At 59.4% G+C, this 18,953-nt stretch overlaps 1 long non-coding RNA gene across 2 annotated transcripts; it reads left to right on the forward strand.

Moving 5' to 3' along the window:
- The first annotated feature begins 1,836 nt into the window (after positions 1–1,836).
- On the forward strand, positions 1,837–7,894 carry LOC139040484 (uncharacterized). 2 transcript variants are annotated; one of them, XR_011494990.1, is made up of 2 exons: positions 1,837–2,110; positions 7,584–7,894. It is a non-coding gene; the product is annotated as an uncharacterized lncRNA (long non-coding RNA). The 2 variants fall into 2 exon arrangements; XR_011494991.1 differs by lacking the exon at positions 7,584–7,894 and adding an exon at positions 3,554–5,300.
- The last annotated feature ends 11,059 nt before the right edge of the window (positions 7,895–18,953 follow it).

Consider the following 18,953-nt stretch of genomic DNA (forward strand, 5'->3'; position numbering starts at 1 on the left):
AGGAAGCCAAGAATATTTGCTACCTGGCCCGTTACAGAAAAAGTTGGTCCACTCTCGAAGAAAAACGAAATAATTCCTTGTCAGCTACAGTCACAAGTAACTCTTGATGGAGTCGCAGGCGTTGTTGGAGGAGCCGGGCATCCAGCAGCGAGGACCACAGCTGAGACTTTCCGCCCTCGTGGAGGTGACGCTCCAGTCAAGGGAGAAAGACGGCCAGCAAAATAAAGAAGGAAATCACACTCTCTGCAGGTGGCGAGTGTTAGGGAAAAGAAAAAGGGGGTGGGGAGGGTCAGAAGGACAATTGAAATGAAGCGGTCAAGGGCAGCCGCCGTGAAGACTTAAAAACCATGAAGGGAAGAGCCACGTGGACTTCTGAGGGAAGAGCGTCTCAGGCAGAGGGAACAGCCAGTGCAAGGGCCCTGAGGCAGGAGCGTATTTGCAGGTTCGAGAAGGATCGGGGAGGCAGTGTGCTGGAGCAGGGTAAAACAGTGTGGGGTGGGGACCAGGGTAGGTTGGCGATGGCAAGTCACCCCATGTCGGGACTTCCAGGCCATCGAGGGGACTCTGGTGGGAATGAGCAGCCACAGGTGGATTTTGAGCAGAGAAGCGACGTGATCTGATGTAGATGTGATGGGACCCCAGGTGCTGAGACGGGGTGGGGGCAGGGGAGGACAGGAACGTGGCCCTCGGGAGTCTGCACAGGGGCCGGGCTCTGAATGTTACGGACCAGGATGGTGGCAGCGTCACGAGGCGGCTGGGTTCTGGGGGCAGGGCTTGCTGGAGCCCCACGTGAGAAGTGGGAGGTGAGGGAAGAAAGGGGTCGAGGACGACCTCGCTCGTGTGACCTTTGATTCCCTGTCCCATTCCATCTTCCTTCCTGGCCTCCCAGTCTGGAAGCCCCATGAAGACAGGGGCCGCCTGCCTCTCGGCCATCACTGTACCCCCTTCACTGCAGCAGGGGGCCCCCCACCCATATCTCTGAGTAAATGAATGAGCGACGAGCGGACGGCATGGTCGTCTGCTTCCTCGGGGCCCGTGATGGGCTGAAGTGTGTCCCCCAAATTCCCGTGTTGGAGTCCGAACCCTGGCACCCCAGAACGTGACCATATCTGGATCCGGGGTCTTTAAAGAGGTGATCAAGGTAAAATGAGGTCACTAGGGTGGGCCCTGATCCAGTGCGACTGGGGTCCTTATAAGAAGAGGAGATGAGGACACAGACACACAGAGGGACGACCCTGTGAGGACACAGGGAGAAGACGGCGTCTACACACCAAGGAGAGAGGCCTCACGGGGAACCACCTGCTGACACCTGGATCTCGGCCGTCCAGCCTCCAGGACTGGACCAGGATATATCTTTGTGGTTTAAGCCACGCGATCTGGGGGACTCTGTTACAGTGGCCACAGCGGACCCACACAGGGAGTATGGCCGAGCACCACGGAGCGGGGTGTGCCCCCCACACGGGACAGGGGACACTTGCTCTGAAGGTGCGTGCGGCTTCCGGCCAGGGCAGCTGGCAGCTGGTGACTGAACTGGGCAAGGCCCTGATCTCCTGGGGCCCACGTCCATCCTGGGGACATTGGACCAGGGAGAAGACAGCATGCATGTGGCCTCTGGAGTGGCAGGACCATGGCCCTGGAAGGACAAGAACCCTCGCTGTCACCCATTTGCTCGGCTGTGACAAGGCCCCAGCACCTTTATGAGGTCGGTGGAGGAAACCAGCCCGGGGTCACAGGGCACTCCTCCCAGCGGTTCCCTGCGCCCCGCAGTGGACAGGGCGGGGTGATGGGGGGGTGCGTCCACGTGGTCAGGCCCACTGCTCTCCCACCAGTCGCTTCCTCTGGGTGCGCCTGTTTCCTGCAGCTCATTCCGGAGGCCCACCCCACCCCCTATTCCCCTTCCTCCTCCTCTGCTGGGGTGGACCAGCACCCCAGGGCCGAGGCGGGTGGGGCACCACCATCCTAGAAGGCCTGCCCACCCCCCCAGGCCACCCAGGATGCGGCTGGTGGAGGCGGAGGCCGTGGGACCCGCTGCCTCTTGGCCAGTTTGCACGATGGAGCTGGAGGAGCGCGATGTGCTGGCCTGGGGCCGAGCTGCCCCAGGAGGGATGAGGTAATGTCCTGCAGAGGCCGCGTGGAAAGGGCGGGGCTCCCTCTGGCCCACAGGGACTCCCATGGCCGGGGCCTTTTCCCAGAGACCCTTGGGAGAGCAATGGCTGGGGGCAACCTCCACGTCGGGGTGGCGAGGGACCTGGTGCCGTCCAGGTGCTGTCGGGATACACAGTGTGACCTTGGCAGTCAGGGCCCCACTCTGGACCCATTTCCTCCTCCTGAGCTGAGAGGGGATGGGCCAGCATTTCCCGAGCTTCCTGAGGCCACTTTCAGAGAGGCCACCCTCCACGGTGTCCACGCTGGCAGGGCTCCCCCTGCAGACTCATATTCCAGGAAAAGTGGGGAGGGGTCTCCATCCAGTGACAAGTGAAGCTCTCTCCCCCTCACACCGTCCGAGCAGGGATGGGAGGCAGCAGGTGCAGAAGCAGCGGCAGGTGACGCCCGAGGGCCATCAAGGCTTCTGCATTTGTCGCCGGGCACGGGCAGCCCGGCCGCATCAGCCCTGCCATGGGAGCCGTTCTCACGGGGGGCATCCTCCTCCCCCGCCTCCTCCTCCTCCTCCTGGACCTGGCACACACCTGCCCCTTTGCTCACCCTGGGACCCTCCCCAGGGGCTGCCCATCTGCCCTCCCGCCCACCCGCCAGCTGGGGAGGAAGGGGTGGCTGAACCCACCAGGAGTTGCCACCCTGGACATCAAGCCTGGGGCACCAAGGAAGGCCACACGTGGCCCGGATCAGCCCTCTCTTGGCTCCCAGTGAGTGGGGTCAGCCTGGGGGGCGTCCTGCCCCCTGACCACCCAGGGAGACAGGGGCAGCTCCAAGGGGCCAGGGCCTGTGACCCCAGTGACTGTGTTTCCTCAGATGCAAAAGCCGCTGAGACGCGAAGCCTTGGGGGGGGCCCTGGGAGGGGAATCACCCTGATCTCCACCCGCTTCAGAACCAGCTGAGAGGCGCGCTGTTGTCTGGAATCTCCAAACCCACGTTCCTGGGTCTTTGTAATCTGCCCCACCGAGCCCCCCGTCCCCAGCCCACAGCCCCTCTGAGCACCTGCCTCGGGGCCCCTCCAACGCCTCCCACCCGCCTCTGCCACAGCCCACATCCCAAGGTGGGTCTGCGACCCCAAAGCTCACCTGGAAGAACTTGGGGTGCCAGCGAGTGGGAGGGGCTGGTGGTGACGGCCTTGAGCTTTGTGGGTGTGGCTGTGAGCTGGGAAACTGAGGCTGGAGTGCAGAAGGGATGTGCCCAGGGACCGGGAGAGGAGAAGCTGAAGCAAGACTGAGCCCAGCTTGCCTGACCGCTCAGTCAAGGCCTCTTCCTCCTGGAAGGCCTTTCATTTACCCACCCACTCCCTCATTCATTCATTCACCCATTCCTTCCTTCCTTCATTCATTCGCCTGCTCCTTCATTCATTCGCCCACCACTCACTCACTCATTCTTTGAACAGGTTCCAGAGCCTCAGGATGCACGGTGGAAACTAGATGAAGGCTCTAGGGGAGCAGGCCGGGTCTGTGGATGTCGAGAGGTGTTCCCAACCACCCTGGGGTGGAGACAGTGCTGTCTCTGGACCCAGAGAGAGCCAGGAAAAGGAAGAGGGAGAGCCAGAGGGCAGTGACGGGAGGGGACGCCATGGCCACTGGCCTGCAGTACGATCTGCCTTGCTGGTGGCCCCCCAGCCTGGCTGTGCTGAGCCCCCTGCTGGTCCCCTACCTGAGATTCTGCTCAGAGCCCACGCAGGGGAAGCGGGGTAGGCATGGCTGCAGCGTGGGGTGGCCGCCTGCCTGGGGACCCCGCCCTGCCCGGACATCGCCCTCACTAGGATGTGAGCTCACGGGGGCTGGATCTCGGCTGCCCTTTAGCTCAGGACCCGCCCAGCACACCTGGCTGGCGGCAGGTGCGTCTCCATCAGTACCTGCTGAGTGACTGAATGTATGAATGAACGAAGGAATGAAGGACCCTAAGAACAGCTACGAGGAAAGTGCTATCTTCACCCCACTACACGGATGAGGGGTCAGCCACCAGTCACGTAACTGCCGAGCGGCCAGCCGTAGGGGACCTGGATCTAACTCTGGAGCTGCAGTGATCCACAGAATCTCCTTCGCTTTTTCTCGCAGGGTGCTGGGCTCCCCTTCTGAGCAGCCAGCAACCCAGCAGCCTCTGCTGCCCCCACCTGAGTGGCCCCGAGGATCGTAGGGCAGTGCTGGGGGTGGTCTCAACGGACCCCAGGCTGGCACCTGCAGGGCCTCGGGGGCATTTGTGCATCTCCTCCTGGCAGAGTGGGAGGAGAGGGGTCCAGGGCTCTGGGGGCCCCATCAGCACCCTGCCCAGGGTCGCTTGGATTGTGCTTGAGGACAGCATTTGAGGTTTGCAGGTCTGGGGAGAGCGTGACCCCATCTCCTGGAGTCCTGGCACACGTTAGCACCATGAGTTTCAGGGGTGATCATCATTGGCCCCCAAAGGCCTGGGAGGATAGGATGCTCACCTTCACGCCCAGGCCAGCTGGTGAGCAGCAGCCACGGGGTGTAGGAACAAGGAGGGCATCGGGACCGTGGCGGAGGGGGGCTGGACTTGCGCGGACAAGCCGGGACTCTCCCAGTGAAGAGCATTCGACAAAATAACCCACCCGTACTCCTCAAAACATCAGGGTTGTGCAAAGACAGACTCAGAGAGACTGGAGAATGGGTCCAGACTCAGGAGACGGGGGAGAGGCGACAGCTGAGAGCAGCTGGGGTCCCAGTCTGGCTCCTGCACAGCGGAGAAATAGCCCCAGAGAGCAGAGTGGGAAAAGCAAAGACACCTGAACACGGGCAGTGGACTCGAGAAAAATACTGCATCCGGGCAACCGCCCCGATTTCAACAGCTGTCCTGTTGGGAGAATGTCCATGTTCTTAGAAATTTACACGCAAGTGTCTAGGGGTCAAGGGGCACCATGTCTCCAACTTACTCTCAAACGAGTCAGAGGAAAACCACGTGTGTGCGCGTGCGTGTGCGTGGATTTCACAGAGAGATAGAAACATTGCACCTGCGCGTCTATGCGTAGAGAGAAAGCGATCGTGCGGACGGGGCCAATGGAAGCCACTGGGGAATCGGGTGTTGGGGCCTGTGGGAGGCCTACGGAGTCCCGTGCTCCATCCTTGCAATTTTTCTGCAAACGTGAAATGACATGAAAATTAAAAGCTGTAGAAAAGATGGAAGGGCCTGGGTCCCAGTTGCAGTGTTCCCAGCTGTGTGATCCTGGGCGCCCCACCTCACCCCTTGGGCCCCCTTCTTCCCTATCTGTCACCTGTGCCCAACATCTGCAGCGGGGTCCAGTGGGACCAGGGACTCCAGGACCAAATGCACTTGAGCTGCTGGTATGATCGTCAGTATCTTCTTGGTTCCATCCCCCTAACGTCCCCCACTAACGGGACTCCTCTGGATGGGGGCACCGTGCCTCCAGAAGGCTCCTGCTCCCCACCGTCGGGGAGGGATCGGACGCGCAGACCCGTGGTGCCTTCACCCTTCAGTCTGGGGGGCGGCAGGCAGGAGGCTGTCGGATGGGACTGAAGGCCAGGAGGGGTGAGGGCGAGGTCTGAGGCGGGCTCCATGGGCAGGGCGGGGCCAAGGTATACGAGAGGGGGGCGCTGGAAGGACGAGGTAGGAAGAGAGGCTGAGTGGGGGTCCAGGTGGGAGGAGAGTCTTGGAAACAATGTAGACTTTGGGGACAGCCAGAGGGGGCTGGAATCTTTGCTCCCCTGTGGCTGGGGCGCCCTGCATGCACCTGCCCACGGCCCCCAGTACACAGAGGGTGCCACATTCAGCTGCATTTGAAATGACATGCAACTTCCCATTTGGGGTCCCATCTGAAAGTGGTTTTCTCCGCCTGGATAAAAATCTGCATGTGACCCAATTTCCTGCTGCGCTTGGCTGAGAGGAGAGAACCCCAGACCCTTGCTTGGAGCTACTTACTCCTCCGTTCGCCTGGGTTCCAGCAAACCTCACCAAGGGTTCCTCACCCACCGCCTCCAGTGAGGCAAGGGGGCTCGAGGAAATGGCGACGGAGAACAGATCGGGGTGGGCAGCGACCACAGGACTCCCAAACCAAAGCCAGCGGGATGTGCACGTGGCGCTGGGCAAAGCATTCTGCACCTGCAGCTGGTCCCGAGGGCGGCATCGCTCAGACCACAGGACTAGAGGACTGCGGGGGTTCCCGATGTGGGACTTTCAGAGCAAACCCGGGAAAGTCCAGGGTTACTGTGATCAGTTGGTCACTCTACTAGGAACAATGGGGGAGACCGGCGGAAGGACAGATGGAGATCAGCCTTGAGTGGTTTTCCTGTGCAGGACAGCACAGGGGACCTCCCAGCTGACGAGGAGCCCCAGGAGACTCCGGGCAGGGCAGGGGGAGTCGGGGACCATGTTTCCAGAATAAAAGCTGACATTTGTCCAGCCCCAACAGGCACGGCCACCCCAAATCCTCACACCTGCAATAGCAGGGGGCCACTGTGGACCCCTACTCCTTTTCAGAAAACGAGATGAGCCCCAGAGAGGGAGGGTGACATGCTTATCTGTGGTGGGCCGGGACCCCACCCAGGGCTGCCTGACTCAGCGCCCTGATGTCCCCGTCCCCATTGCTCCCTCCTTCCTGCACGCTCCTCTAGTGTGGCTGTCCTTGGACAGTCTGGGGGTTTGGCTTCCCTCAGCCAGGTGACAAGATGCACGCTCCTGCTTCCTTCTCTGGGCTCCCCGGGAAAGGACCACGCTCAAGAGATGTCTAGACAGTGACAGCGACAGGTAGAGTTCCAGGCGCAGGGTGGGGGGGGGGTCGTTCTGGAGTGGGGGCGCCTCTTCCCACCACCAACACAGCTGGCCGTGGTCACATAGTGGATGTGGACAGAGGCACACATGAAGGACACACACAGCCAGAAGCAGGCAAGGGGAGCATTTCTACCAGACACAAGGCTACGGCCGTCGTGGGCACCTCCCTGCCTCTGCCAGGCTCCCAAACGTCAACAGGTGCACCCAGGCCAGGTGGAGGGGGGCAGGGCCGAGTGCTGGGACCCAGGACCCATCCCTGACACGAAGGGCTTCTCGTGAAAGGCCAGGCTGGGTGAGAAGGGCGCTGGATGGCCATGGGGAGACCTGAAGTTTAGACGTGCTCTGCCGGCTGGACTTGGGCTGCCCCCAGTCTGGGCTTCACGGGGTGCACCTATGGCATGAGGCAGGTGGCTCCGCCTACCCGCTCCCTGAGGGGTCCTGATGAACTCTAAAAAGTCCAAGGTGCTGTGCAGGAGCTCTGGGGTGGGGCCCTGCACGCATCTCTGCTGTCCTTCAATTCCCCGCCCCTCCACGCATATCAAGCCCCACGCTGGAGCCCTCGGCAGCCCTGGCACAGCCTGGACCAGACAGGGAGGCAGCACCCACTCAGGAGCCAGTTCCCGGACATGCTCTCGCTGCCACGGCTGGTGGCACAGAGCTTTTCCTTCCTTCCATGACAGCTGCTGTCCTGGACCCAGGGGTGAGGAGGACACACCCCCTGGCGGAATGCACAGCTTGGCTGGGAGCAGACACCCAGGTGACAAGGGGCGTAGCTCCCCCGTCTTCAGGGTTCACCCCTCACCCATGTCAAAGCTCAGCTCCAGCACATCTGCCGGGCTGGACACCGCGAGTCAAGGCCCTGGAAAGTGAGCCTTCCCAGTGGAGCTGCAAGCAAGGCGACATCTACAACCTCAGTCGTCATTCTCCTCTCCCTGTCCTTCCCTTTCCTTCCTGTCATCCTATCCCTTTAAAGCCAGACAGATGCGGTGAAGAGTTTCCAGTCTCCTTTTTATCATCTGTAAAAACTAAACAGAAATCCCTCCCCACAGCAGTGCTGGGAAGATGAGCGGGACCCTGCTCAGAAAGCACGGGCTTCACTCCCTGCACTCGGCGGGTCCCCTGTAGATTCGAGTAAATGTGATGAGGGTGATGCTGGTGACGCTGGAGGTGATGCTGGTAATGTTGGTGATGCTAGAGTTGATGCTGGTGATGGGGGAGGTAATGTCAATGCTGACGCTGAAGGTGATGTTGGTGATGCTGGTGCTGATGCTGGAGGTGATGCTGCTGATGCTGGAGATGATGTTTGTGATGCTGGTAATACTGGTGCTGATGCTGGTGATGCTGGAGATCATGCGGGTGATGCTGGTGCTGATGCTGGTGCTGATGCTGGAGGTGATGCTGGTGCTGATGCTGGAGGTGATGCTGGTGATGCTGGTGCTGATGCTGGAGGTGATGCTGGTGATGCTGGAGGTGATGCTGGAGATAGTGAAGGAGGAGAAAGAGGAGGAGAATCTGCGACTGGTACAAAGTAAGTGCCCTTCTAGCTTTATATAAAGTTCTTTTTCTTTCCTTTTAAAGCACATGCTGAGAAATAATCACACTCCCAGATGGAGGCAGTCCCAGAGGGCTTCCCCAAGGCTCAGCGAGGGCACTGCTGCATGGACAGCTGGGCCAGAGACCTGGTTTCTCTCTGGCACTGCCACAGAGCCTCTTTGGGTCTCAGTTTCCCCATCTCTAAAATGGGAATAAGAATCACATCTAACGCGTCTGTTATTGTCAATGAGATGATATGGCAGGAAAAGCCCTGAGAAGTGCCTCCGACACACAAGTGCCAATCAACATTAGCTGTCACTGTCATCCAAGGATCAGGCTGAGAGGCCAGCTCCAACCCGGAACCAGTCCAGTTCCCCTTCTCTGTGCCAGGGAGGCCTGGGCGGGGGTGCTGGGTCATTGGCCTCCTGTCACAACGACCTGGAGCTGGCTAGGCCCCTCTGCCTGCTCAGAGGATGCAGACTCCACAGGGCGGGGATCTGCCGGGGTCACCCAGCAAGGCGGGGGCAGGTCTCCTGCCTCCTGGCTCCCTGCTCCCTGTTGGCCTGGCGGCCCTGAAGCCTCCGCCGGGCGGGAGGCCGGGGCTCTGCGCAGGCTCCTGCTCTCTGCTCTGCCCCATTAAGCACAGACGCCATCTGTCTCTACCTGCTTCCCGGCGGCCGGAGGGCGTCTGGTCAGCTCCCTGCACACAGGCTGCAGCTTGTTCACCGAGGCGGCCCCGTCTGGGGTCCCTCTCTGTCCCAGCCCTGTCTGTCTGGACTTGGCGAGCCAGAGATATTTCCACCGCTCGGGCTGTTTGTTGATCTTTCCAGAGCCCACGAAGGGGCCTTGGGTGGCTCTGCCTGGAACCTGGGGCAGCGTGGGGACCGACCTCGGTCAGCCGGGGAGCCAGACCACACTCAGGCCTGCAGACAAGGCCACAGGCGGGCCAGCCCAGAGGTGACCGCTTATTGGGGGTGAGGTCTTGGAAGGATGGACAGGCACTGGAGCACATTTCTGGGGCACCTTCTCAGCCTCGTGACCTCCTTGGCTCCCAAAGCATCCTTCACAGAGCCAAGAAAAGCAGAGCGCTGCCTCCAGCAGGAATTAGGGGCCCCGGGAGGAGCAAGGAGGCCTTAGAATGCCTTGCTCGCCCCAGTGGTTGGGCAGGCCAGGACGCCCCGAGGTTCTGGCTACTGGCGTGCCCTGGCCTGATGGCATGCATCAAGCTTCAGACCCCAAGGAGAGCCACCCAGTGAGGGGCAGCCGGTGCCAGGGCCGCAGACACTGGGTTGCCATCTTGGAATCTGGGGCTCATAAACAGCCGCAGGACTTAGGGGCCCAGTGACCACAGACACAAGCCTGTCGCCCTCCAGGGGCAGAGGGGGCTTTGGATCTCAGGCTTGGGACTGCTTTAAATTATCCCCCTCTGAAACCATAACCAGACTCGCTAGCACCAAGAAGTGGACACCCATCCCGCGGGCCCCCTGTGGGTGGTCTCAGCAGCAGGAAGGGGAGAGCCAGGCGTTGAGCACTTGGTGCACGGCAAGCTCCTGCCGAAAGAGCCCGGAACCGGGAATGCGGGTGGGGCAGAGAAGGGAATCAATGTGGGTGATGCCTAAGGAACTGTCGACAGAAGGGAGGACCAGATCACTGGGCTTGTGGCCATGGCAGCAGCCAGAGGGTCCAGCCCGGGAGGTAGAGGTCCCCCTGCCCAGCAGAAATAGGACACATACTCGCAGCTGCCTGTGGCTGCCTGTCGGGGGCTCAGGTCACTGTCTGCAGAGTGGGGGTCGTAACTGCCAAGCCCTGGGGAGGCCCCACCTCCCTGAGGCTGGGTATCTCAGAGCTGAGCCACAAGCTGAGCTCACTGGAGAGGAAAAAATCACAGAAGGATGGAGGGAGCGTGAGAAAGAAGACAGCCAGGCGATGCTAAAGATGAATGATACGGAAACTGCAGGGCTGTCAAAGTTTGTCGTCCCATCAGGAGAGGAGTGAAGGCCACAGCGGCGAGATTGATGGGGTCCGTCCCAGAGCCTCGAGCCTCTGTGTTCCAGCAAGTGGGCCCCTGGCTCCCCCAGGCCCCTCACACAGCAGAGCTGGGTGGGGGGGCGGGGGCGGGTCACGTATTAGTCAGGACAGGACAGGTTATGCTGCAGTAACAAATGACACCAAATCTTAGCCACTCAAGAAAGCAAAGGCTGATTTCTGGCTGGCACAGCACGTCCGTCACAGACCTGCAAGGGCCCTCTGCTGACTGGATAGCCACTTTCTCAGACATGCGAAGAAAGGCCAGTGAGCCACCCTGACTGGCACTGGCACATATTCCAGGGGTTCACCTTTCCTGCCCCCAGGCCTCACTTGGCATCACTGCCCAGGGCTTGCCGAGTGTGTGAGACACCAGCTGCAATCCCACACAACACCAGGTCAGACCAAGGAGCAAGGACCCCTTGACAGCAAGGAGGTGCGGGACCGGACTGGGCCTGGGGGAAGCAATGTGATCCCCCGTCTGCGCTGGGCTCCGTCCGCACCTCGCCAACCTGCAGCCCCACCTTGAGGGGGACAATGGGTGCTACTCAGGGGCAGGAGCTTGGCATGGTGGCCCCCAGCTTTCCGGCACCCGGCGGGAGGCCTGTGGTTTCCAGGCTGGGAAGGCCTCCATGGAGAAAACAACCTGGGGGCTGCAGAGTGACACCAGGAGCCCTAGTCCCGTGCCCAGGGCCCCTCCCACAGGCCACCTGAGGCCTCCCCCAGGCTCAGGGAGGGAGTAGACGTACAAAGCCAGGGGACAGATGCCAGAGGGGTCAGACCACCAGCCGGGGCTCCTTTAGGGCCAGGTGAGTTGGCTGTCTCTGAAATGCCCTCTGGGGAACAGGGTGGGCTGGGCCCAGTGGATGTTTCCACTGGGGTCAGGTGGGGTGGGGTGGGGTGGGGCATTCCACGGACAGCTCTGGGGCTGAGCGCTCAGATAACAAGTAGTGTCCACTGAGCTCTCGTGCAAGGCGGGCACAGTGGAAGGGGCTTCCCACACTGTTCCACCCATCCCGTGAAAACAACACCCCCGGAGAGGTGGCTGCTCTGGAGAATCCGGCTGCACACGGGAAACTGAGGCACGGGACAGCCCGGTGATTCTCCCAAAGCCACTCCAGGACCCAGGGCTCCAGCGGCCCCGTCTCTGTGCCCTCCTGCTTTTGGACCTGAGCGCAGCCGCCCACCCCACTGCTCCGACGGGTCCTTGGGGCCAAGTTCCTGGACCCCGAGTCCTGGGGCCCTTTCGGGACCCGTCACCCTGACCTGCATGGCTTTAACCTTCCTCTGTGTTGGCAAAGGCGCATAGATGCCCGACGTCGAAGCTAACCCGGGTCCCCATCTCCACCAGGGAAGGCCTGAGTGTTCTCTCTCTTCCCGCCCTTTATTCATTCACTTCCTGACGTGGGACCGATGGGACTGCGTTCTGGAATGGGCGACCGTGGAAGGACGAGCCAGCGTGAAACCCGCGGGCCCCGGTGCCGTTCGGCCGGGTGGCTGGCTCTCCCCAGGGCTTCAGGAGAAGGGCCAGGGACGTGGGCGAGCCCTCGCTCTCCCGGCCTCTGTGCCCACGGCTGTAGACAGGAGAGCGGTGGGCACAGGGGGCCCGGCCGCAGATCAGCCTCCATTCTGTCTCATCCAGGATTCCAGCTGCGTGGGGGGCCGGCTCCCGGGGACCCCAGGCCCTGGCCCAGCACCCCATTTAGCAGGAATAAGCCCGCTAAGAAAGTCGCCCATTTGCTACAGCCGTGTGGGGCGGGGGATAAAGGGGCACGAGGCTGATCTCAGGATGGGGAGGCCACAGTGGGTCCCGGCCACGTGGCCCGGGACCATCCCCCTGTCTCCAGGGCTGTCGAGGGAACAAACGAAGAACAGAACGCGCTTTGGAAATGAACACGGCTCAGGACTTGCGAATGGAGAGCCTCACTCATTCATTCATTCATTCATTCATTCATCCAGAGAAGGCTCACTGAGTGCTTGGTGTGGGCTGGAGCCTGTGCCAAGACCAGAAGCTCGGGCAGAGGATTCAGAGCCTGGGGATTACCCACCCGCCCCCACCCACAGCCCCCTCCAGACTCACGTGCCTCCGCCGGCCTCCATCACCCCCGGCACCAGCAGGACAGAGCCCAGCTCCTCGCCCTGTGTTGAACCTTCCACCACCCACGGTCCCTTCCTTCCTCTGCTGGGTCACAAAGACTCACTCGTGGTCCCCAAATGCTTTCTCATGCCCCTGGGCCTTTGCACATGCTGTTCCTTCAGCCTGGAAAGCCCCACCTTTCTCCATCTTGCAAATTTCTATCTATCCTGTGGGCAACCCGGGGCCGATGTAGAGGCTTAGGGATGAGGATCCCAGCACCCGGCACAGTGCCTGCACATAGTAGGTGTTCAGTTAATATGTGTGGAAGAATGAATGAATGAATGAATGAGCTTTAGCCCCAGGTAGGCTGAGGTTTGCATTTGTTTTCTCCTTACTCTGTGATCTTGGCAAGTGACTTTTTCCCTCCAAGTTCCTCATCAGTGAAACGTAGATTGACGCAGGACCTACCTCCCAGGGCAGTCGCACGATGCCGATCTGCTCAGCTCTGATAGCGGTGTCTGGAACAAGGAGGTGCTGCACACACGGAAAAATGACTGAGAGAAGCGATTCCTTCTTTTTGGAATATGCTTCACTTCACCTACATAATTTTCCTGGCAAGGTCCCTCTTGCTGGACATTGACGAGCGGATTCCAAAATTCATGGGAAATTGCAAAGGGTCAAGACCACTCAAGCTCTCTTGGAGAAGGACAGAAGCAGAGGGCTGAAGGCAGATCTCCAGGACAACAAGAGGACAGCAGGGGCGCAGGCGGCGTGGTATTGACGCAGCCAGCCCAGTCCACCAGTGGAACAGACAGCCACACACACAGGGTCCCGTGCCACGCCAAAGGTGCCACTGTGGGGCCTTTTCCGTAAGCGGGTTTGGGTCGACCGGGTACCCCTAAGGGAAAAACGCCTCTTGACCCTTACCCCCCAGCACACGCAAATCTATTCCTAATGGATCACAGGTCTAAAGGGGAAGGTTTTAGACGAAATCTAAGAAAACATCTTCCCGACACTGGAGTAGGCAATGATTTCTTAAACAGGATACAAGAAGGCCAATCCTAAAAGGAAATGTTTGTAAATTAAATTATTCTAAGATTAGCAAGAAATTCTGTTCATCAAATGACACTAGTAAGAAAGTGCAAATGCAACCCACAGGGTGGGAGCCGTTATTTGCAGCACACGTGTCGGCCAAGCGCTCATCTCTAGAATGTAGAAAGAACTCCTCCAAATCAGTCATCTAAAATGACGGAAAAATGGGCAACAGGCTTGAACAGGCGCTTTACCCAAGAGAATGTCCAAACTGCCGATTAGCATATAAAAAAGTGCTCAATTTTATTAGTCAGGGAAATTCAAGTTAAAACCACAATGAGTTACCATGTACCCTCAACAGAGTGGCTAAAATAAAAAGTATTAGAAAGACAGATAATACCACGTGTTGGAGACAGTCTGGAGCCTCTGGAACACACACACTGTGGATGGGTGTCAGTTAGTGCAGCCGCTTCGGGGCCCTGTTTTGCAAAACCTACCCAAGCTGAACATGTGGAAACGTAGGACCCAGCAAGTCCACTCCTACAGACGCACCCCACATCAGTGCTCACCTCCGTTCGTAAAAAGACACACACGCGATTGTCCGTAGCAGCACCATTCATGGTAACCCCACCCGGAAACAAGCCGAATGCCCATCAACCACAGAACGAATCAACGAACCGTGGAGCATTTGCACGACGGAGTACGACGCAGCAATGAAGATGGATGATTGACAGGTGCATTCAGCAATGCAGACAGATCTCCCCTACGCGTTGCGGAGCGAAACAAGCTGGACACAAAAGAGTGGACGCTGTATGTCAGAAAGAGGTAAAATTCGCCCACGGGGTTAAAAGTCAAGACAGCAGTGACCACTGGGGCGGATAGGGACTCGAAGGGTCAAGCAGGGTGGCAGAGCTGCCCAAAACATTTGGTTTCTTCATCTGGGCACCAGTTATGTGCATGGGATTAGCTGGTAAAAATTCAGTGAGTGTGCACTCAGGACTGGCCGTTTTTCTGTGAGCACGATTAACTTCAATGATAAAAGTAGCAGAACCCTCCAGGGCTGTCCATTTCAGTTTACACCCATTTCCACCAGGATCTTCCCCAAAGCCAGAACCCAATTTACAAACGATAAAATGCACGCGCTCTCTATGGTAAATTCCACACAGCCAGTTGCTTCTTGCAGAATGTTTTGGTTGATTTTTCTGAGCTCGGCACCTGTAGCCGACTCATGGATGTGACTTATGAACAAGAACGGTTCTGTCAGTGGACATTTTCATTCACCTTAAGGAGAAACAGCCGAGGAGAGTAACGAAGACGTAATGTTGGAACTGCACTCCTTTGTCAAGAACGGGAGATAATTCTTTGCTAAATGGCGTAATCACTTTTGAATCCTGGAAGAACATTTCCCCCATTTTCTATGCGATTCACGGTGGAACAGCCTCAGAACGACACGCTCTTAAGTTTCATCTGCATTCACATTTTCTCCAGCACTTTCTTAAGTCTAGACAGCCAAGAAAGCAATTCACCCGTCTTTGCCAATTTCCGTGGTGTAAATACTCCCACGACGGCCAATCGTAAGCCACACAGGCGAAGTCACACGGGGTTGGGCAGAGGCACACGGTGGCATGCATCACGCGGTATTTCCACCACACAGACCTGATGGATAGACCACAGGAGCTCAGAGCACAGATAGCGGTGAAATAATTAGAAAGTCAGGAGTTTTGAGCACAGCCTGGGCCTGGTCTCTCGTCTCCTGGCTCTGAGACCCGTGAGCCTTGCCGACCAGCACCAGCTCCTTCCAGGAGAAAATGGGATCATGCAGATGACACGCCCCCCCCACTCTGCGCTGTCATCGGTCCTGGGGCTCCTGGGGAGCCTTCGCTCCTTTCTGTCCCTTTTGAGCACAGGCAACAGGCCGTCCCCTGCCGAGTGTAGGGGTGGCTGGAAAGAGGCGTCTTCTTGAGCCCCTTCGGCCTCATGTCTCCTACAGCACAGAGGAACAAGACAGTGACATGCAGCTGGAGGGATCAGGGCCAGGGGTCAGGTTGGGGGCCAAGGGCAGAGCCTGGAGTGTAGGACTGGTGTGAAAGCAAAGGGACAGCAGCATCAGACAAGGAGAGGATGGAGAGAGGGGGAAGGAGGGAAGGGACGGTGGGGGATGGGGAGAGGTGCGGAGGGGGAGAGGGAGACAGGACAGGATGGGAAGCCACAGGGACCTGGTATTTGCCGCAGGTCAGACAAGTGACCCAGAACCGAGACTGGACAGAGAGAAGGTGGTGGCCCCATCCGGGGTACACCAAAATGCACTCTGGCCACCCAAGGGCTCCGAGCGTCTCCAGGGGTCTCATCCTAGACATAAATCCCCAGAGACGGTTGGGACCTCCAGTGATGAGGATCCCTGGGGCCAGAGGGAGGAGCCAGGTCTCCTGGCGTGGGGTTGGAGCCAGGAGTGGGCAGAGATTATTCTAGCAACTTCAAAGACCCAGCTCCTGCCTGGGGAGCTGTCCAGGCATGACCAGACCCGGGGTCTTGCCCCTTCCCTCCCGGCCCCCTCCACCTCCTTCTATGCTGGGGCCAAACCCGCTTTAAAGGAGGGCGGGAGTAGAGAGGAGAGACAAACAGGAGGCCTGTCCAACAGCAACTACTCCGGATTCCTCGGGCTGGGGAGACCTGCTGTGGAAACACGGGGCGGGGGCTTCAGGGCGGGGGCAGCAGCACGGTTGGGGGGTGGGGGGGCGCTCAGAAAACAGAGGGTGAGCTTGGGGTGGAGGTCCATCTCAGAGGGATGGACCCTCAGGGAATCTCAGAGCAGCAAAGGATGCTGGGAATATCTCATGCAGCCCATCCCTGAAGGAAGCCCAGAGAGGCTGAAGAGCTGAGTCTCGTCTCTCAGCTCATCTGGGCTGAGCTGGCAAAGACACAGGAAGCGGGATTATGAGCACCCCGGATCTCCACCGCGGGGGCCCACGTGGGGCCAGCCTCGGGAGGCTGCCGGGAGATGCCTGGGGGCCCGGTCGCCTAGCGACTGGCTTCCCGCAGCCCTGGCAGCCCCTTGCTCTGGGTGCTGCCCACTTCTGCCATGGGCTCCGAGCACTTTTCACTGCTGTTCTGCATGAATAAGCGCCAGGCCGCCTGCCAATTGTCCCCCTCTTAAAAGGCAGCCCCGATGAGAGGCCTTTTCAAGTGGGAGCCACCGTGCCACCCAGGCTGGGCGGGCATTGTTGGGGGCCAGGGTCCCGGCTGGGCGGCTGGGGTCAGGGGGCTGCACAGAGCCTCTCGATGGAGCCTTCCTGTGCTCGGCCGCGGCAGCCCCGTTCATTAATCTGCAAGGCTCGCGCCACCGTCTTCAGAGGGGAGACTGAATGAAAAGGATGTCTTGTAAAAGTGACCCTTTGAAGGTGCGGTCCTGGGCTCCTTATTAAATTGATTTAAAGGGACCACAAGAACCCATGAGGGGCCAGGGGTACCCAGGAGCCTTGGGCTGGGGTGGAGCTGGGATTCAGGACACACCAGAGGCTGGTAGGATGATTGGGTAGGTGGCCAGCTGGGGTGGGTGGAAGGACGTGAGTCTGGCTGGGGGCGCAGAGGGGTCTGCCTTGAGTGTCACGAGCACCCCCCACCACACACACAGCTGGATCCCAGTGGAACGCCCTGGAACACTGGCTGTCCTAGACCAGGAGGTGCAGGAAACCAAGGAAGGGCAGGCGGGCTGGAGCCCAAGATCCAGGCAGGGATACTGAGGCAGGCCCAGGTGTCGGGGCCACAGGGGAGGGACCTGGGGGCTCCCCATCATCTGGCAGTCAGCTCCAAGTCTGGCCCACCTGGCACACCAAGCCCCCTCCTGGGCTCTCACCAAGTGGGTGGGTGCCTCCACGGACCCCTCAGCCCAGGGAGGACGGCGGCCAAGGTGGGGGTCCCAGGGAGGCAGGGGGAAGGGGGCGGCTCCTCCAGAGTGAGGGGCTCCCAGCCCACTGAAGGCGGCCTGGCCCCCAAAGGCTCTACCTGCTGTATGATCAGAAGTGTCCGCAGGTGGAAAGGTCCAGGGATTGGCTTCCGGCAATCCAGGATGGGGGCTGGGGTCCTGCGCTCATTCTGCTTTCCTCTCTCTCGTTCTGTAGTGGTTTGCAATTCTCCACCATAATTTTTAAAGGCGTTTGAGTCACGGTTTCTTATAAAGCTAAACCTTTGTCAACCCTAGGACCCAGCACACCCGCTCCTGGGTCTCCACCCGGGAACAATACGTGCCCCCGTCTGCACAAGGAGGCTCAGAGCGGCTTCACACGTCACAGCCCCAGCCGGGACGCACCCGCCCGCCCGCCAGCAGCCGACTGTCCATGCGACGGAGTACGACTTGGCAATGAAAAAGGACAATGAAAAAGCACAGATACACACGCCAGCACTGAGGAATCTCAAAAAAAAAAAAGACATCATGCTGCGCGAGGAAGGAAGCGGGACACAGAAGAGAATGTGCCGCCTGGTCCCATTTACACCAAGTTCGGGAGCAGGTGACGCTAATCCATGGCCATCAGAGTGTTGACTAGGAAGGGGCACAAGAGAACTTCTACGGGTGATAGAAACATTGTCTGCCTTGACCTGGGTGGTGGTGACAGAGGTATATTCACATGAAAGAAGCCACCGAGTTGTCACATAAAATCTGGGCGTTTCACTGCATGTAAATTCACCCCAATGAAAAATAAGTCAATTAATTCCCAGGGGAAGATGGACTGAAGGAGAGAGAAGGCATCAGGCAGACCACCAGCATGTAGCATGGATGACCCCGGCCCACGGCACGAGGAGAAACTAAGGTCCTGTCTCCATCACGTGCTGTGTGACCCTGGGCAACTTACTCTCCCTCTCTGAACCTCTCTTCCCACATCTGCAAAGCAGAGTTACATTCCAGTCCAGGCCCGTAAGCCCTCCCCCGGCTTGCCGGCCTCTCTGCCAGTCCTGGCTCCACCGTCGCCCATGCCAGCATTTCCGCCGCTCGTCTGGTTTCGCCAGCCTCCTCTGTGTGTCCTGCAACAGCGCGTTTTGTCCCGTCTCTGCTCAGCAAGGTTCTCTGAGGCCTGCCGCGTGCTGTTGGGATGGGGGACAGACCCACACACGCGTGGAGGGACCACGGGAGCACCTGGGTCTCCCGACCCTGCAGCTGGAGGCGCACAGTCCACGTCGCCACCTCATCCCTGTACCTCAGACCATTGAACCCCAGACCTCAGACGCCCTTGGAGGTAACAGGGACGCTGTGTCCGTGGCCTGGAGAGCAGCTGCCCCCAGGCTGTTGATTGAGACCCCAGCAGGGTCACACCCGGTGGCCTGGACCCCAAGCACTAACGGACAGCAAGGCGGCCTCCTGGAGGCAGGGGGACTGGCCAAGTCGGGGTGC

Source organism: Equus asinus, chromosome 17 (assembly GCF_041296235.1).
Source record: "Equus asinus isolate D_3611 breed Donkey chromosome 17, EquAss-T2T_v2, whole genome shotgun sequence".
NCBI lineage: Eukaryota > Metazoa > Chordata > Mammalia > Perissodactyla > Equidae > Equus > Equus asinus.